Source organism: Grus americana, chromosome 4 (genome assembly GCF_028858705.1).
Source record: "Grus americana isolate bGruAme1 chromosome 4, bGruAme1.mat, whole genome shotgun sequence".
NCBI lineage: Eukaryota > Metazoa > Chordata > Aves > Gruiformes > Gruidae > Grus > Grus americana.
The window spans coordinates 25822814-25839164 of NC_072855.1; the positions used below are offsets into that span (position 1 = coordinate 25822814).

Genomic DNA, 16351 nt, shown 5'->3' on the forward strand with positions numbered 1-16351 from the left:
CATGGGGAAGGTGTGTGCAGCTTGCATTTGTTTTACTGTTCTTAGAACAGCTTATTCATAGTATTCCAAAGAAGTAACATTTAACCACCCTTGGCTTGAAAGAAAACAAACAAAACCCAACCACTAACCAGGGAAAGATACCCAGTATTTAAAAATTCACCTTGCAATCATCGAAAGAAGGAATTTAACAATCGAGAGAATTTGACACAATTTGTTGTTATGGGAATAATATTAGAAGTTAACTTCAGTATTAAGATTAAATACAAAAGATATTTGAAAGTAAAATTTCACCAAACTGATGTGAGCCCAAGCTGACTCTTCAAAAGCTTGGACAGCTCAGGGAGAGATGCCAAGAGAAGGCTGAAATCAAAGTACATCCAAATGCTGCAATTTTCAACTCCGCCATCAGAGTGTTTTTACTTTTTTCCCCCTCACGTGATTTAAGCAGTATTACGGGTGGCCTGTGCCATTAACTATTAACAATAAATGATGTTCTTTGACTAAGACTAATTGTAAAACATAGCAAAAATCCATAGACATGCGTATCTGGGAAAACAATACTTCTATATGATGCAGATTTACGACAAGATGATTGTTATTTCAGAATCTTTAAATACCTGACAAATGAAATCACAAACTTAGCAACACAGGTTTTGTTTGCTTTAAAAAAAAACCAAAACCAAACCCAAAACACACACACACCCCAACAACAACAAAAAATCAAAACTAACACAAACTAACACCCAAACAAGAAGGATATCAACTGGCCAGAAATTAGCAAATGTTAACCTAATAATCAAGAAAGATGATCCTGCCAACACATCCAACAGGCTGACATCAACAGAATTTTATAATACGAACCTAATTTGGAAAGGCTAAATAAACACAAGTTAAGAAAAACAGGGTAACACATAAAAAAGGAATTACTTTGCTAACCCGATAAACTTCCTTTGATAAGCTAATCAACTCTCTAGACAAGGAAGAACATGACAGGCAATTTGTCTGAGTGTCAAGAACAGCATCACGCTAAGCCATGTGGAAATTGAGAATGTTGGAAGAGATGAAGCTTAGCCCCAACACTGTCTCCTTAGCCCCTTCCTAAAGTGTTAAACTGAAAGGACCTTTTGGACCTGAATGAATTTATTGGTGGAGAATAGTGTTATAATTGACCCTATTTGCTATTTCCATAAACAATTGTGGTACAAGAAGTAGGAATGGAGCATAATGACAACAGTTAGGGACTGGCAGTAGAGGACAGGATATATTATGTGAGAAGAACAGAAATACAAAAAAAGAGTCGTTGCTAAATGGTCATGTGTTTAGTGCTTAAAACCAAGAACGTATGCTATTAAGAGCTTATCAGCTGGAAACAACAAGAGAGGAGAAAGATGGATGTTTATTAAGCAATTGTAAAGAGATTATGAGCCAACAACAGGCTATGTGCATGAAAACAATGAAAATGCAACTGCAGGATGTGACAGAAGAAGTATTTCCAGTCAAGGAAAGGAAAAACAGCAATATAACTCATGATATGCTAAAAATACTAAATGCTGATTTGAAACACATCACTTAGGTCTGATTACCCTCACTTATTTAAAAAAAAAAAAAAAAAAAAAAAAAACAAAAAACCCAACAAACCTCAAAATGGGAAAGTTACAGAAGGTGGCTACCAAAGGAGTCTCAAATGCCTTTTCTTGTAAGGAGACATTTATGAGACTGTGGTTTGCTTAATCTACCAAAACAACAGCCAAAGGCCTCTCTTTTAATGTGCCTTAAATACAGGAATGCCATTTATGCACTGGAAAAAGACTGCAAATAGAAGTGGGTAGAAATGGGCCAGCAGCATCTCCAGCCTGAGAACTGAGGCTGCCTTCTGACCGCAGAAGCATACGCTCTGGAGCATCGTCCTCTCGCGGGGTTTCACTTCATGGCAAACAATTCCTTTTCAGGGCCCACACTTACGAGAGTCATGGCTAGACAGAAGTAGATGCACAAACTAAGCAAGTGGCATATGTGAATCACAAAAAAAAAAAAAAATGAACTGGAAAGGAGCCAGTGCATTTTTGTGAAGTTTTGCTGTTGTCATTACTAAAATGAGAAGTAGCACTCTCTTCCTGGTACTGTTAGTGACCCTTGAAAAATAAATTTTATTGCTTGATTTTCACTACAAATTCTATCTTTAATCTATACTCTCTGACAAGACACTTAACTGGCTTGAATAACTTGCGGGGGGGGGGGGGGGGGGGGGATAAAGTTGAACAAAAGATTATACAAAACATATTGTATGCTCTTTGGGGCAAAGACTATTTGCTTCCTTCCTTATACCCTGCTCACCAAACAAAGCCAGGGTTTCTAGATTTGACTGCAGATGTATCAAAAGGAATGTAAAGCTTATGCAGGAACAGCAACGGTAGCCTGTACAGTAATACCCCCCTGACTAGGCAAACAGTTTAACTAGGTATCCTTCCACTGGGGACTAACCTACACCGAGCTTTTCTTTGGAGGTTTGGCCAACTGCCAGATCATGAGCAAAGAAGTCATAGACTTGTAATTCGCCACTGTCTTCACACTGGTAAAACAGCATACTCCGTATTATTTTACTTACATCGAGCAACTCTGAGAATATTTTTCCAGGAGCCCAGATGTTAAATTAATCTGACATATGAAAAAGCAGAAAGATTGACTAGTACTTGTAATAAAAACACGTGTATCAAGAAAGTTACTTCAAATAATTCATGAACTGCTCGGTATAAGTTTAAGTAACTACATAATGAATATAAATTTCGCACACAATACAGCATCATAATCAAAACAGGACGAGTATTGTTACCAGTTTGGGAGAGAGATATACAGTTACCCACATGTTCTATCTCCATAATTAACACACAGCAGAATTCCAGTTCTGCTGTAAATCTAGAAGATTCTTCAAGTAACATAAATGCAACAGATGGGGGAAAAGGCAAATAAAATGAGAAAAATCAGATGCGTTAATCCAAAATGTCTTTCACAGCACAAATTAGAACATGTTATTTAAGATTTAAGTAGTGGTGGAATGTTTTGCCCTGCAAAATCAGCCATGTAACACTAACATCTTGATTACAGTAACCTGCATGGACTGCTGCAAGGAAAGGTTGCAAAAAAGTATGCTTCCCGAGATTACAAGAGCAGAAAAGGAAGTAAAACAGTGTCCTTCCTGCCCAGAGGAAGATAATCCTAATAGTGTTAACCACTGTATGTGATAAACCTTGTACTCTTCGGTCATGAAGAAGCCCATGGGAAAAATCAGATTTATGATGTACAAAGAAAATACTACATGCCTTTCACTACAACTTTGACAAAATACATCTTGCTTAGCACTATTTTAGACAGTATCACTGACTTTAAATTTTTTTTTGTAGTAAGATTTGGAAGATTCAAAACAATTTTTATACAACCCCAGTTCCTTCACTACTATATGTAATGGTGAAGCACTTTTTCCTCCAAGCCAAATGATACTTTAAAGCCAAGTCTATTTCTTTTGTTTTTAAGCAGGTACTATTATGCTTCATATAAGAACATCCTGTAAGTTCATTTTTCATTCACTGTTGTAACAATAGGTGATCTTTTTTATCTCTCCTCTCTTTTGAAATGGGGACTATTTTAAGCTATTAAAATAGTTAAATAGCTGTTAAAATAATAGAAAAACCCACTCCATCAAAACAGGCTGTGCTTTTGTTTGTTCTGAAGATGTTAAAATTTGTTATTAAGGAGAAAGTAGATTACAATCTGCTTTAATGGCCTGGAATTTAACAGAACTTCCCTTGTAACTAACTGACTGGCTGGAGTATTATCTTTCTTAGAGTTCTGTACACACTTACAGGGTAAAAAATACTGGAGGAAGACAAAGCAGAGAGAGAAATTCAGGCCCGTTTGTCAACTGGGAGCCACAGCAGTACACAGTTCAAACCCCTCTCCCAGTAGTTATGGTTTTGGTTCCACGTGACATGGAGATCCAGTTTAACCACCTGCTGCCACCACCTCCTTCTCCCTTTCCCATTACTCAACCTGTCCTGCTTCTGGTCATGCAGTCCTACTGCGTATTTTGCACAGGCCCCAGTGCTTGTTGAATAACTCCATGAGACAATTTTAACTTATTAATCTGGCTGAAAACCTCCTCAGAAAAAGGCCCAGATAGTTTTTGGACAGGCACAATTAGATCACAGACAGATCTGATACATTCCACAGCCAGCAGAAGGGAAGGTATATAGAATTCAATGGCCACGAGGGAGGAAAGAAAAATTTAGCTTTCTGGTACATAAACTCTTAACCGCCAACCTAGTAGTGAGACAAATTCTTCACCTTATTAGTGGCAAGCACATGAAGCCTGAAATGGGCAGCTATATCCAAACCCTACTAGTCCCCCAGAAAATTTACCTTGACTTCTATTCATTAGAAACTGGCATAAGATGTGATCACCGATCATTTTAAAGTCAAGGTCTCAGAACCATTTGTTACAGTGATTTCCAAAACTTGTATCAATTGATTTATTAATTTTAATTTAATGATGTATTTCCTGGTTTTGTTACAAAACCTGGAACAGAAGAGGTTCCCCATTTACCTTTCTAGGGCATCATCCTTACTCAGCATTAAGTTCTATTAGATTTTTGGACAAAAGCTGTTGTTCAGTGAAAGATTTCACCAAGCGGCCTAGACTGATGCATCAGTCTTCCCTGACTTTGTCCTTTACAACTTCATAAAAGTCAGCAAATAATTTTGTTTTCTCCTCACTATTCCTCACCTTCCTTTTATTGACATTAAGCCTAAAAGCTTCCACTGGATTTACTCCGCTCACTGAAATTATTTGACTTAGTAAGAATTCTGTGAAATCCTCCCTGGTTGTGATCAACCAAACCAACTCACCTCATTGTGTTTCTTGTTTCCAAAACAGCAAAAAGGGTTTCAGGTGTGCAGGGTACTATCTAACCTTAGGTCACTGTATGGTTCCTCATCAACCAAAAAAATATTTTTTTAAATCTACTTTTTGTTTAGTCAGCTTTTGATGCATGACAATATTTGGATACTCAACCCAAGATCTTTTAAAGTAACCTTAATGTAAGAAATGTTGAGAAATATTGTCAGTTTGGCCTTACCATATTAAAATCCTTCAAGTATTTTGTTAACCTAGTTTTAAACTGGTTTCACACGTTTTTTCTATGACACAAACTATAACACTGTGGATCAAATCACATTTTTTAACAATGTACGTATATTCTCAAATAATGAGAAGCAAGAGGCAGTGCACATATTTTTCAGGACATTACTCACCGTCTCTTACACATCCACGATTTGAGTGTGGTGCCACAGCACCAATTTTTTTTTTTTTTTTTTTTTAATTTTTTTAAAGGCAATTCAGTCTTCGGCAGTAACTAGTCTTTATTACTGGAAAGATTTGTAATGGGATTCTTTCCAATTTTCCTGCCAAAGTCTAACAATTGTTTAAGTACTTTAAAGAAGATTCATAAATTAGAACACTGAAAGTCTTCTAAGTTCTCAGAAACTTTACTTCCACATATATAGATACATGACAAAAGAGTATTTGCAGAGGGACTAAAAAGAGCCTATTCTTTAAACATTCTAATGATAATTCAAGACATCATCAGTTAGAAGCATTTCATTAAATGGTCCCTTTCCCCTAGGTATACTAGCAAGTGTTATATATGGCTGGGGCAAAACAAAACAAAATAAATTCCTAAAAGCATATTCCCCATAGTGAAGGAGTTTCTATTTCCATATGAAGTTTTCCAACTACTTTGATAATAGCCTCCAGATGTGTGAGAGAGGATTGTTTATAACCAGCTCACTGCTGTATGATAATTCATTTCCTCTTCCAAAGAGAAGGTGGTGCTGGACAAGAAAAACAATGGCATTTTCATTTCTACTCTGAATTGACTGTAAGGATTCATTCTGAAGTGAATATTTAGGCTCAGTTCTCACAACAAAATCATGTGTTAGAGTTTCACATTAAAACACAAGTAGAGGGCTATGCTTCCAGCCATACGGATGTTTTAAAAACTATATCCATGTCTATTTCTACATTACAGTGCAGGTGCATCCCATGGTACATTATACAGTCTTCCTGACTCAGTCATCCAGAAGCAGGGGGTGTATAAAGCACATCATGCTCTCTTTTCTGCTTGTGTTCCAACACAACCAATAAATGAGACCAAAAAAAGAGTATTTTTTCCCTATTTCAGCAATCTTGTAAATTGTGGTGAGTTGAAAACTTGCTATACCTACTGAAGCAGAAAATTATGCAAAATATTTGCACCTTGATCTTTAGCTCTGATTGCACAGTCTGTGACAGGAAGAGAAGAAATAAGTGAAAATTTCTTTCATGGAACTCGTTCAATGACTGGCAATTACACATAATACCATCATACTTAGTAGCACAAGAAGGTATCAAGGTGAATGAGAAAATACTCTTCAGCCATGGCATTAATTTTCTGGTTTCTTTAGAAGACAGATACCACTGAGCCTTAGGAGGCAAATCATGTAAAACCCTAGCGTAAACACACATCTAGTGATAAAACTGCACTGAAGAATTTTGTCTATGTGCCTGTCATCCACTGGAGCTTTAATACAGGACTGTCCTATTAACAATGATTACCTAGAATGCAGATCATGTGGGCTTCCATTCCCATGTGACAGGCTAGACAAAAATCAGAACTGTAAAAAGTTTTGATATTTCACAATCAAAACTAATACTACCAACCAGCAACAACAAAAACCCCCTAACCAACAGCACATCAAACCAGAATCCGCTCCCCAGAAGGCACTGCCTGACAGGGACTTTCCCGTTCATCTCACTGCAGCAAACTTCAGCCAGCAGCTGGGGGTGTACCGCCTACTGTGCCTACCAAACCAGATACACTTCTGCAAAGAAATCCTATTCAGAAAAATTAGCTTTCTCCAATGAAGCAGTGTTTTACCAGAAAAATCTTACTACCTGTTGAGCACTATTATCCGTATTATTAACGCACAAAAAAAGTTTTCCCTTTAGGCAGCTACCAAGCTCAAAAATAGGGCACTCTAGAATGGACAAAGGCAAAATGCAGAAATTTGCTTACTTTGTATGTGGCTGGTGGTTTAATTTTATTTTTAAGTAGCTCCATTAAAAACAAATTTTTTAAAGCACAGGAAAAAATTGGTGTGTGAAAAATTGTACCCAAAACATATCTGGAGTGGTTTCCTGCCTATAAGTCTTATTTAATTCTTTAATAAGGAGGAAGAAAATTGTGTGCATGGAAAAAAAAAAAAATTAGTGCATGGAAAGTACTGTATTAGTAGAATTCATTTAATAAGTTTAAACTATTTTACTCTGAATAATGATAAGTATCCCTAGTAATAAAGACTGATTTCTAATATAAAGGAATAAAAAAATATTTTAAAGAAATTTACCATTTTAAACAGTTTCTTTAAAATGGGGTGGGAGACTAAAGGAAAAGTAAAAGATAACCAATATTGCCGATAAAAGGATATGAAAGTCAAATCCACAGTACTCAGCAACAGGATGATGTTAAAGATGTAACGATTCTGTGTCGGATATTCAGTTTCTGAGAAATAAGCCTGGAAAATGAGTATGACATGCCTATGTATTTTATTATAATGTAGGTAACAAAGAAGAATATGAAAAGTCTTCAATAAATTCAACTTCTAATATTACCATCATAATTGCCAATATTAAAGTGTGGAAATATTTTGAATTTAATATGTTATTTACAGAAAGCATTTTGGAGGACTTTACATGACAGTATTGAAAATACTATTTTTAGTGTTTTTAATGTTAATTTCATGATACAGTATTTCACACAAGAATGTAGACTTTTCCATTTTGGAAAAATGAGTAAGGTGCATTTGTATGTCCAAGGAAAAAATAAAAAAGAAAAGGGAAAAGGCAAAGGCAGGAGACTGAGGGGAAAAAAAAAAGGAAGACAGGAAAAAACCCAGAATTTCTTCCATTCATGTCTGTCTCTCACATGTGGATTTTTTGGGGGTTTTTTGTTGGATCTTGATGTTTACATGCAATCACCAGTCACAGGACTATGTTTTCACTTGGTTCTAACTTCGCTGAACATTTTAATAATATTTTCAAGCCACAGAGCTACATTGAGCTGATTGAAAATTATCCCCCATCCAAAATATGTATTCTATTTCCAAAACCAAGACCTTTTTTTGCCTAATTAAAGAAAGAAAAAAATCAAATGACTGCTTTTACAGAGCTCTACTATACCTTTCTGGATTAGCAATACTACTTTGGAGGGTAATGTGTCACCTCCCAGAGTTGTGGTGGCTTTGTTGACTTTCTCCAGTTATTTTAATGTCAACCTAATAAAGTCTTGTCTGGGAATTCTTCTCTAATATTTTGAGAACTTTAAGTAACTCCTGATTTCCTCCACAAGAGTTCTGCAATTATTTTGCCTATCAATTCCATCAAATTCTTACCCTGTGGATAGCTAGAATATGCCTGTAACTGCTGTACCTGTCCCTCCACATTCCTCATATGTAATCACACAGTTTTACGGCTACTGATTTTGCTAGGATAAGAAGCAGGCAATATATCAGATATTAAGTGTTAATGCAAAGCTTTTTTTTTCTTTTTTTTAAATGTTTTCAAAACATGTCTGACTTTTTTTTTTTTTTTAATAAGTTCCAATAAGGAATGTTCTTGTACTAAAACTTTCTTAGTGAGACATGTAAAGATCACCAATGTCCCAAAAATCATAGATACCACGGCAATCTCCTTTCTTTGCTACAGACTTCAGATGAAGACTTCATGGTATGACCGTTCCCACTATAGACATCAAGTACCCACCATTATACATAGATTCCGCAGGCCATTCTTGGGGAGTTTACTTGCATCATCTGCATTGTGCAACATTTTCCCATTTTAACTTCTACATTCACTTTTGCTTTATTTTGAAGCTCTCCAATTAGTATAACAATTTCATTACCTAAGAAAAAATATGAAATTTTCTGAAAAAAACCCCCATATAACTCAAGAACTCAAATCAGGCACACTTCTCAAAGTGAAAGGCTGAAAAGTCATTGTATACAATTTTTACTTAAAAATACACTATTTGTATATTTAATTTTTATATTTAAATACACTATTTAAATTCAGTCTCAGAATTAACCATACTGAATTTAGATGAAAATAACATTTCACTAGATTACATTGTTGAAATCAGCAACCTGCAAATACTAAATATCATTTAAATAGTTGCCAGCAACATTTTCATAAAGAATGCCTAAAACAGGAATCACAGAAAATTGTTAAAGGTCTGACATAATTAAAAAAAGCACTTGAGGCATAGTAGCTGTGTATTTGCAAAATGCTTTGTCACGTTCATCCAAAAAATCACTTATCCTCTCCATGACAAAATCTGAGAAATTTCAATCCCAGAAGTACAAAACAACACGAGTCAATCTACTTCTTGAGGTTATGCCCCTAAAATTACTTTAACACCTAGTTTAATACTTTATTAGAAATAAAGTATTTTATTATCCACTAAATTTTACAGTTTCTAAGAGTCTCATAGTACAGTTATTTAAACTTATTCAATAAATTCTATCGATACAACAGTACCACTGTCTCAAGACAGTGCATACACTGCAGCAGTGAGAAATAGCTGGAAGATGCAGCTGATTCACTTTATAGGATCAGACACCTGAAACCATACTAACCTGTACCCCAAGCATGAACATAAATTTGGTACCCATTGCCAGAGGATTTGGTCGTTTCACAAATAACTGCATCTGTGACAAAGAGACAGGGCCAAAGAGAAATCTGAGAAGCTCACAGAGAAGGCAACAAGCCTTGGCCTAAAAAATTATGACTGCTCAGAACACATAAGAAAGTGCACACTTCATCAAGTGTACTGCATTGAAGTGGCCTGAAGCCACAAGCAAAAATAACACCTTGTTGTTTACAATTATCTTTGGTTTTGTTTCTCTGACACAAAAATTGAACAGAGACTCAACTTCACTTGCTCAGCTGCAGCGACCTCAGAACAGTAGTCCACATGCATGTGCTGGAGATTTAAAAAGCAGCTAAAACATAAAAAAATATTATTAAAAAACATGATTGTGAAAACCAAAAAAAGGAGGAGAAATGGTACCTATAAAAGGGCACAACAGATCTCTCATGTACAAACTCTGCAGGAGAATGACAACTAGTTGACCAGGTGATTGTCAAAATAAACCACTTGATCTTTCTTAAGCATACATGAGACATTATGTAAGCACAAAATTTAACTTCTCTTATCTAAAAACATTCAGGACCTGAAGGCAATAACTACATAGTCTAGAACCTCATATAAATTTCTTATATTTTTCTTAAGCTTGCATATACAAGACTTAAAATACATGAAGTTTCATTGCTTTTACTCTTCAAAAGCCCAAACAGGATGAAAGTCAATTTCATTTATGTTCTGTAGGTTGTTTTTCTGGTTTTTGTGTATGTTTTGGTTTGGTGGGGTTTTTTTGTTTTTTGTTTTGGTGTTTGGTTCTTTTTAAATCACCCTCATGATCATAGCATGCAGGTCAGTAGCATACTGAAACGGTTTACAAAAAAACCTGGAATGTACCTTGCTACGTTTTTTTTCCCTCGCCTTTCCATACTAAAAAGAAAAATCTAACCGTGCAATATTTTATTCTGGTTGTATTTGTGTTGCTGATTTGGGGGGGGGGGGAAGTTGTTTGGGGGTTTGGTTTTTTTTGGTTGGTTTTGTGGGGGGTTTTTTTGGGTTGGTGGGTTTTGGGTTGGTTTGGGTTTTTTTTTTTTTTTTAATCAAAACATTCCACAATGGATCTTCATAGTGAGAAAGGAAGACTTCAGAAGTGCACTTTGGCCTGCAGATTGTGGAGCCTTGCAACAGCCTTCAATAGCTGCAGGAGTTCATCGAACATTCTAAAAATGCTGTTGGCTACGATTTATGATCAAGAAACAAAAGCTGTCAACCGTAATCTTTAGGGTCTAAAATTCAGGCATTAAGCTGAAGCCATTTAGCACCTTAAAGAAAAGGGCTGAGACCTAGCATTTGACTATGAATCGTATGGGAAATTAGTGTAGGAGGAGCCAACAAGAAGTTGCTGCCCAAGTAACTTATATTGAGGAAAATGCTTCAGCATTTATATTAGATAGTCCCAAAATTCTAATACATTCATGATGAGATTAATCACAGAATTATATTCCAGATGTTGAGAGTAAATAACCATCAATCTGGACCAGGCTAAAATTCCTAGCCAAGTAGAGAGCTAGAAGGTGTTACTCCCAGATGCTACTATTGGCAGTTTCCTCACTAGTGCTAAATACAGCCCTGTACTAAGGGCCAAAAAGAAGTAAGTATTAAAGGGAAACATCCAGCAAAGGAAACTGAAGGATGGAGAAAGATACTTCCTGCTGCCCACCTGAACTGCCTTGCTCAGCTTTAAGCATCTGCCTTTTGCCAGAGCTCCGACTGCTCACACACAGCATTATCTTGATAGTGGTAAAATCATGGGGTAACATACAAATCAGGTAGCGGCCACCTGCAGATGGTTGACACTGTGTCTACAACATTTGTTTTGAATTTGCTTAGGAGCTGCTTTCAGATGTCAGAAGGAGAACTTCAGAAGACAGTTGATTCTTGTGAGAATCAGGTTTTAAGAGGCCAAGTGGTAGAAAAGTAGTTTTCCATCACTCAATATATTGTTCCAACTTAAGCATTTTGTATCCTGTATGCTTATCACTTCTTTTGGGTGAGAAAGCAGTATCTCCTAGTCAGCAATCTCAGAGAAGCCCAGGAAAACCAGAACATCTTCCCTCCTCATTTTCAATATGACACTTCTGCATGCATTCTGGTCTGAATTAAGACAACGCAAAGTCAGTCTATAGTAAAATTGATACTAGCTTCCATCTAAGCTTCCCTTTGCAACATGATTATCTAGAATCAATGTACCCAAGTTTCTTTGTGTTGGTCAAGCCTCTAAACATTTGATCCATTGGTCACGAATGGTATCAGCTACAATTTTTTTTCATATACCATCAAAGATGTGAAAGGTAATTAGAGATTTTGGACCAAGACTCACTTAAGGTCTCCAGAATTTAATTACAAACAGAAAGACCCCCAGGAATCCCAATGTACTACTGACTGGTGAGAGCATATCCACACATTCATTTCTTAAGTATTATTTTGAAGCTTTCTGAATTGAAGACTACATATAAAGATTTGCTTTAACAATAATAGAAAATGAAATAATTAAAAACAACAAGCTACAAACCCACTCAATAACGTGAGATGAAATCAAATTATTTCAAAATGAGAATTTGTATAATCAAAATTATCCAGAAAACTTCATCCAACAGTTTCTGGCAACATTCCCACACAGCTATTTTCATAGAAGTTTCCATATACAAAGAAATTACTACTAGGAAAAACAGGCAAAATTCAGTTCTAAGGTTGGCTGAAGTTTGGCAACTACAGAATTTCAATGCATACACCACCACAAAAATGCAAGCTCCTTGTAAACACTGTCTCTTCAAAGAATAAACAAAATTATGTTCAAACACTTTTCAACAGCAGCCAGATTTCTGGCCTATCAAGGAGTCCTTAACAATATATTCTGCACAACTCGCAGGCTCTAAAGTGTAAGAAATATGAGTTAAATGACTAACAGTTAAAGAAGAAGGGTTTTCACTTTCTATGAATAATTCTGGAAGAGCTTCATGTGCAACAGTAAACTCGTGGTCTTTCCCTGATATGAGCCCTGGGGAGTGTTAATAGTGCTGGCTTTGGGATGACACAAAAAAAGATTCCACTGCTTGCAATTTACCAGTTAATGCTTGGGGGGGGGGGGGGGGGGGGGTTGGTGGGGTGTAGGAGGGCAGAGAAAGCTATTTATGGTACCTATCTGCTGGGTAGTACCATTTTTTTTGAAGGCATGATTATCTGGAAATAAAAGATTCATCTGTATATACATACGTATGCACACACATACTCCCCTACAGACAGATACACATCCTGTAAAGTAGTGCAAGTCTTTGTTTAAAGAACAATCAACTATAGCAGGCATTAGGAGAGGAAAAAAAAATAAGAATGAGAGCTGGCATGAAGACAAATCTGTTTGCAAGCACTGGCCTGTACCGCCTACTCTAGTTCAAGTCACAGCACAAGACTCAGTAGCTTGGATTGCAGAACAGGAAAAGACCAGTCTCAACATCAAAGACCACATCTCATAATCATAATACTGGTACAGAACTGTGAGCCATTGGGCTTAGGGAGGCCTGAAAAACACTGAAACCTCAAATGCTTTCTTTTGTACAAATGGGAAAGACAGTAAGGGGGAAAAAAGAAGAAATCAAACATCTGTAGAGAAAGGAAAAGTGTACATAAGTACCTTTCACTAAATATTACCATGCCGATTCTGAGTTCCAATACAAAACCTATTTATTTTGAAAGCCATTGTGTTAGGATGAATGGTATGATCTATTACAGCAGCCAGTCAGCTAAAACATTAGGAAATTCATCGTGGATTCCACAACATTCACCTTAGTTCAAAATTACTGGCACCAGCACAATCCACACATTTGTGTATAAAAGTGGCACTGATTTCAATTGTTTCTAACCAGAGACCATTCTCCTCTGTATCTTAGCTTCTTTTTCGGATGTGGAAGGATAGCACATCATTCACTGCACTTAGATTTGCAGGTCTCCTAAACATGGGACGCACTTCATTTTGTATATGGATACTGCCTCACCAAATTGAGGGGGTGGGGAATGTTTGTAGAATTTCTTAGGGTGCAGTTTTACAGCAGTGTGAGTCAACTCAAATCTGGCAGACCTGTCCCTCCATTACTCCAGCACGCATGCGACTGTTGAGTGACACTACTGAAAAATCCCTTTTTCTGGCTAGGTTACTTTTCAGATAGATATGCATCTTGAACCAGCTCACTACATGGCTGTAAGAAACGCACAGGGGAGGGTGGGACTACTTCAGCAGAATCTTAGGGTGTAGTTAATGAATCTTTAAGTTGATTTAATAAGGTCAAATCCAATGAACACAGTGTTCCAAATTAAGCTGTCACTGCAAGTAACAGTTTTGCCACCCCAAGATTGTCACACAGCTTCTGCCGGCACAAGGAGGGGGTAGTAGATGACTGCGTAAGTCACGTTGATCTAAATGAAAAATAACCTGGAAAAAAACTAAGTGTTTTCGAATAGGAGCACTTCCACAATGCAGTATCCTGCAGGCCACAGACACACCTGGGTTGGTGTGTAGAAAAGGATGGCCCACAAGCAAGAGTACTTCACTGGCTCAAAGTGCTGTGTAGCAACTCCATCCTTTCCAACTATACTACTTGCCTACAGTCACTATATGCTTCTATTTTTTACTCTTCAAACTTGATTTGTTTCTATGACTTTGAGAACGCTGCTGACTCAAATAAGGCAAATGATTTTGAATCATTATTCTCCCTGAACAGCAATGGCAACAACGGTGAAGATGAGTAACTGTTTCCTTCAGTAGCAACATCAACTTAAGGGTATTCAAGGTAGTCAGGTACAACAGTGTCAGCATGACAAGCTTTCAAAACACAATTCTAGCAGTCTGTAGAGAGGACTTGTTTGTTGTTTTTTTTTTAAATTATTTTTAGATAAACTAACTTGCTTTTGACTATGTTAAAATACCTGCTATGCAGGTCAGCTCAGATTACTAAGCTGACTAACAATACTCTGCAGAACTAACCTGTCATTATTTACCCCTCCAGATTTTCACCTTCGTCATGAAGTGATTTTTGCCCTTAGTTTTGTTTTCAAGCAGAAGGTTGATATCAACAAATCGTTTAAAAATGCTAGAAATTAATATTTTCCTCATTTATAAAATTTTGAGGTGATCAGCTAGTTTTAAAATTAATTTTATGGGGATGTTGCATGATACCAGGCCTTTAAGCAAAGTGTTGACAGACATTAAATCTGATAGCATATAGAAACTTAAACTTATCACAGCCCATATACAGACTGAAGTCAGAGTGACTCTGAAGAGTCTCAAGATAGTGTGAATTAGGGCACAGCTCCACAGTATGATTTCTCAGGAGGCAGAGACAGTGTGAGTGAGTCCCTGAAGATGTCTCAAACCAGCTTCACTGCTAGATAAAACGTAGCAGAGAACTCCATCCTCACAGATGTATATAGGTATTAGAAACCAATGTTAGCATCAGAAATGGTGTGGCACGTAGAGCTGCAACTCTAGGACAAGTATGCTTTCATCTACGTAACAACTCCAACTCAGACTAGAATGCTCCAATTTGCACAAGAACCTAAACTAAGAACAATAGGCAAAGATGTCAAAATTAAACAAAATTAAATGGCAGCCTTTTCACTTTGTAATCTGACTGAAAGTGTTTTAACCTTTAAAGGGAAATAAAGGCCAGGATTGAAAGAGTGTAACTTTGGAAAACATTACATGCCACTCCCACTTTCCCAACCAAAGTTTAGAAACACAGTCTAACTTGGTTTTCACTCCCAGTTCAAAGAGTTTTTATTTTTTAACAACTTACTAGGTTTTCTACTAACCTACTTCCAGTTGTACCAATGCATATATATTCTACAAAGATATAGGTTTAGTACTCAGTGGACCCTCCCATTTCCTAAAGCAAAATTCTCATGATTTTACAGCAGTCTAGACTACCAGTTCCAACTGGAACAAAGCTGAAATCTTATTTCCAGATTTCCCAACTTCTCTTAGGCTGCAGAGTTATACCTACTTTCATATTCTACATATATTTTCTAAGAAAAAATGTCACTAACAGCTCACAAATGTAACTCCTAGACCTTCATTTACTGACTTCACACAAGCAAAAATAGTACTTCTTTTCTTGCTACTGGAATTTTACTGGTGATAGCAGAAGTGGGAGCTTTAGAGAAGAGAGGGATTGTAAGTTTTTCAGAAATAGTGACACACGTCAACTGCATTTACAAAGGATGACTGAATAACATATTGAAATAAACATGTGTTTTCAACAAAAAGCTTTAAAGTTGCCTTGCATTTCTTTGTTTTGCTTTGCAAATGAATGAATGTTAACTCTGCAGCAATTCAATGCTGAGAAAGAACCACCTGTCAAAAACCAAACATATAGGGTAACCTTTTGCACCTCCCTCCAGAACGCTGAATTCTGTTTCTACCATCAAAAGTATTGAGTTTACTTTATTTCATTCTTATTACTGCCACAGTTTAAGAATTAAACTTCCCTTCACTTATCCTACAATACACTGTGCCATTGTGCAAACAAAGGGGCATAATTTCTGAATGATTCCTCTTCACTGCTTCATATAAC

General features: G+C 36.6%; 1 protein-coding gene across 3 annotated transcripts in view; it reads right to left on the minus strand.

The window, feature by feature from the left end:
* The window catches only part of PDS5A (PDS5 cohesin associated factor A), an 84860-nt gene that overhangs the window by 57562 nt on the left and 10947 nt on the right, over positions 1-16351 (minus strand). The window contains exon 2 of one of the 3 annotated variants that reach the window (XM_054825608.1): positions 2606-2655. The exons of the other annotated variants lie outside the window; for them this stretch is intronic. The gene's annotated coding sequence lies outside the window, so the exon portion shown is untranslated. The remainder of the gene's footprint in view (positions 1-2605; positions 2656-16351) is intronic. 3 annotated transcript variants of the gene reach the window in all.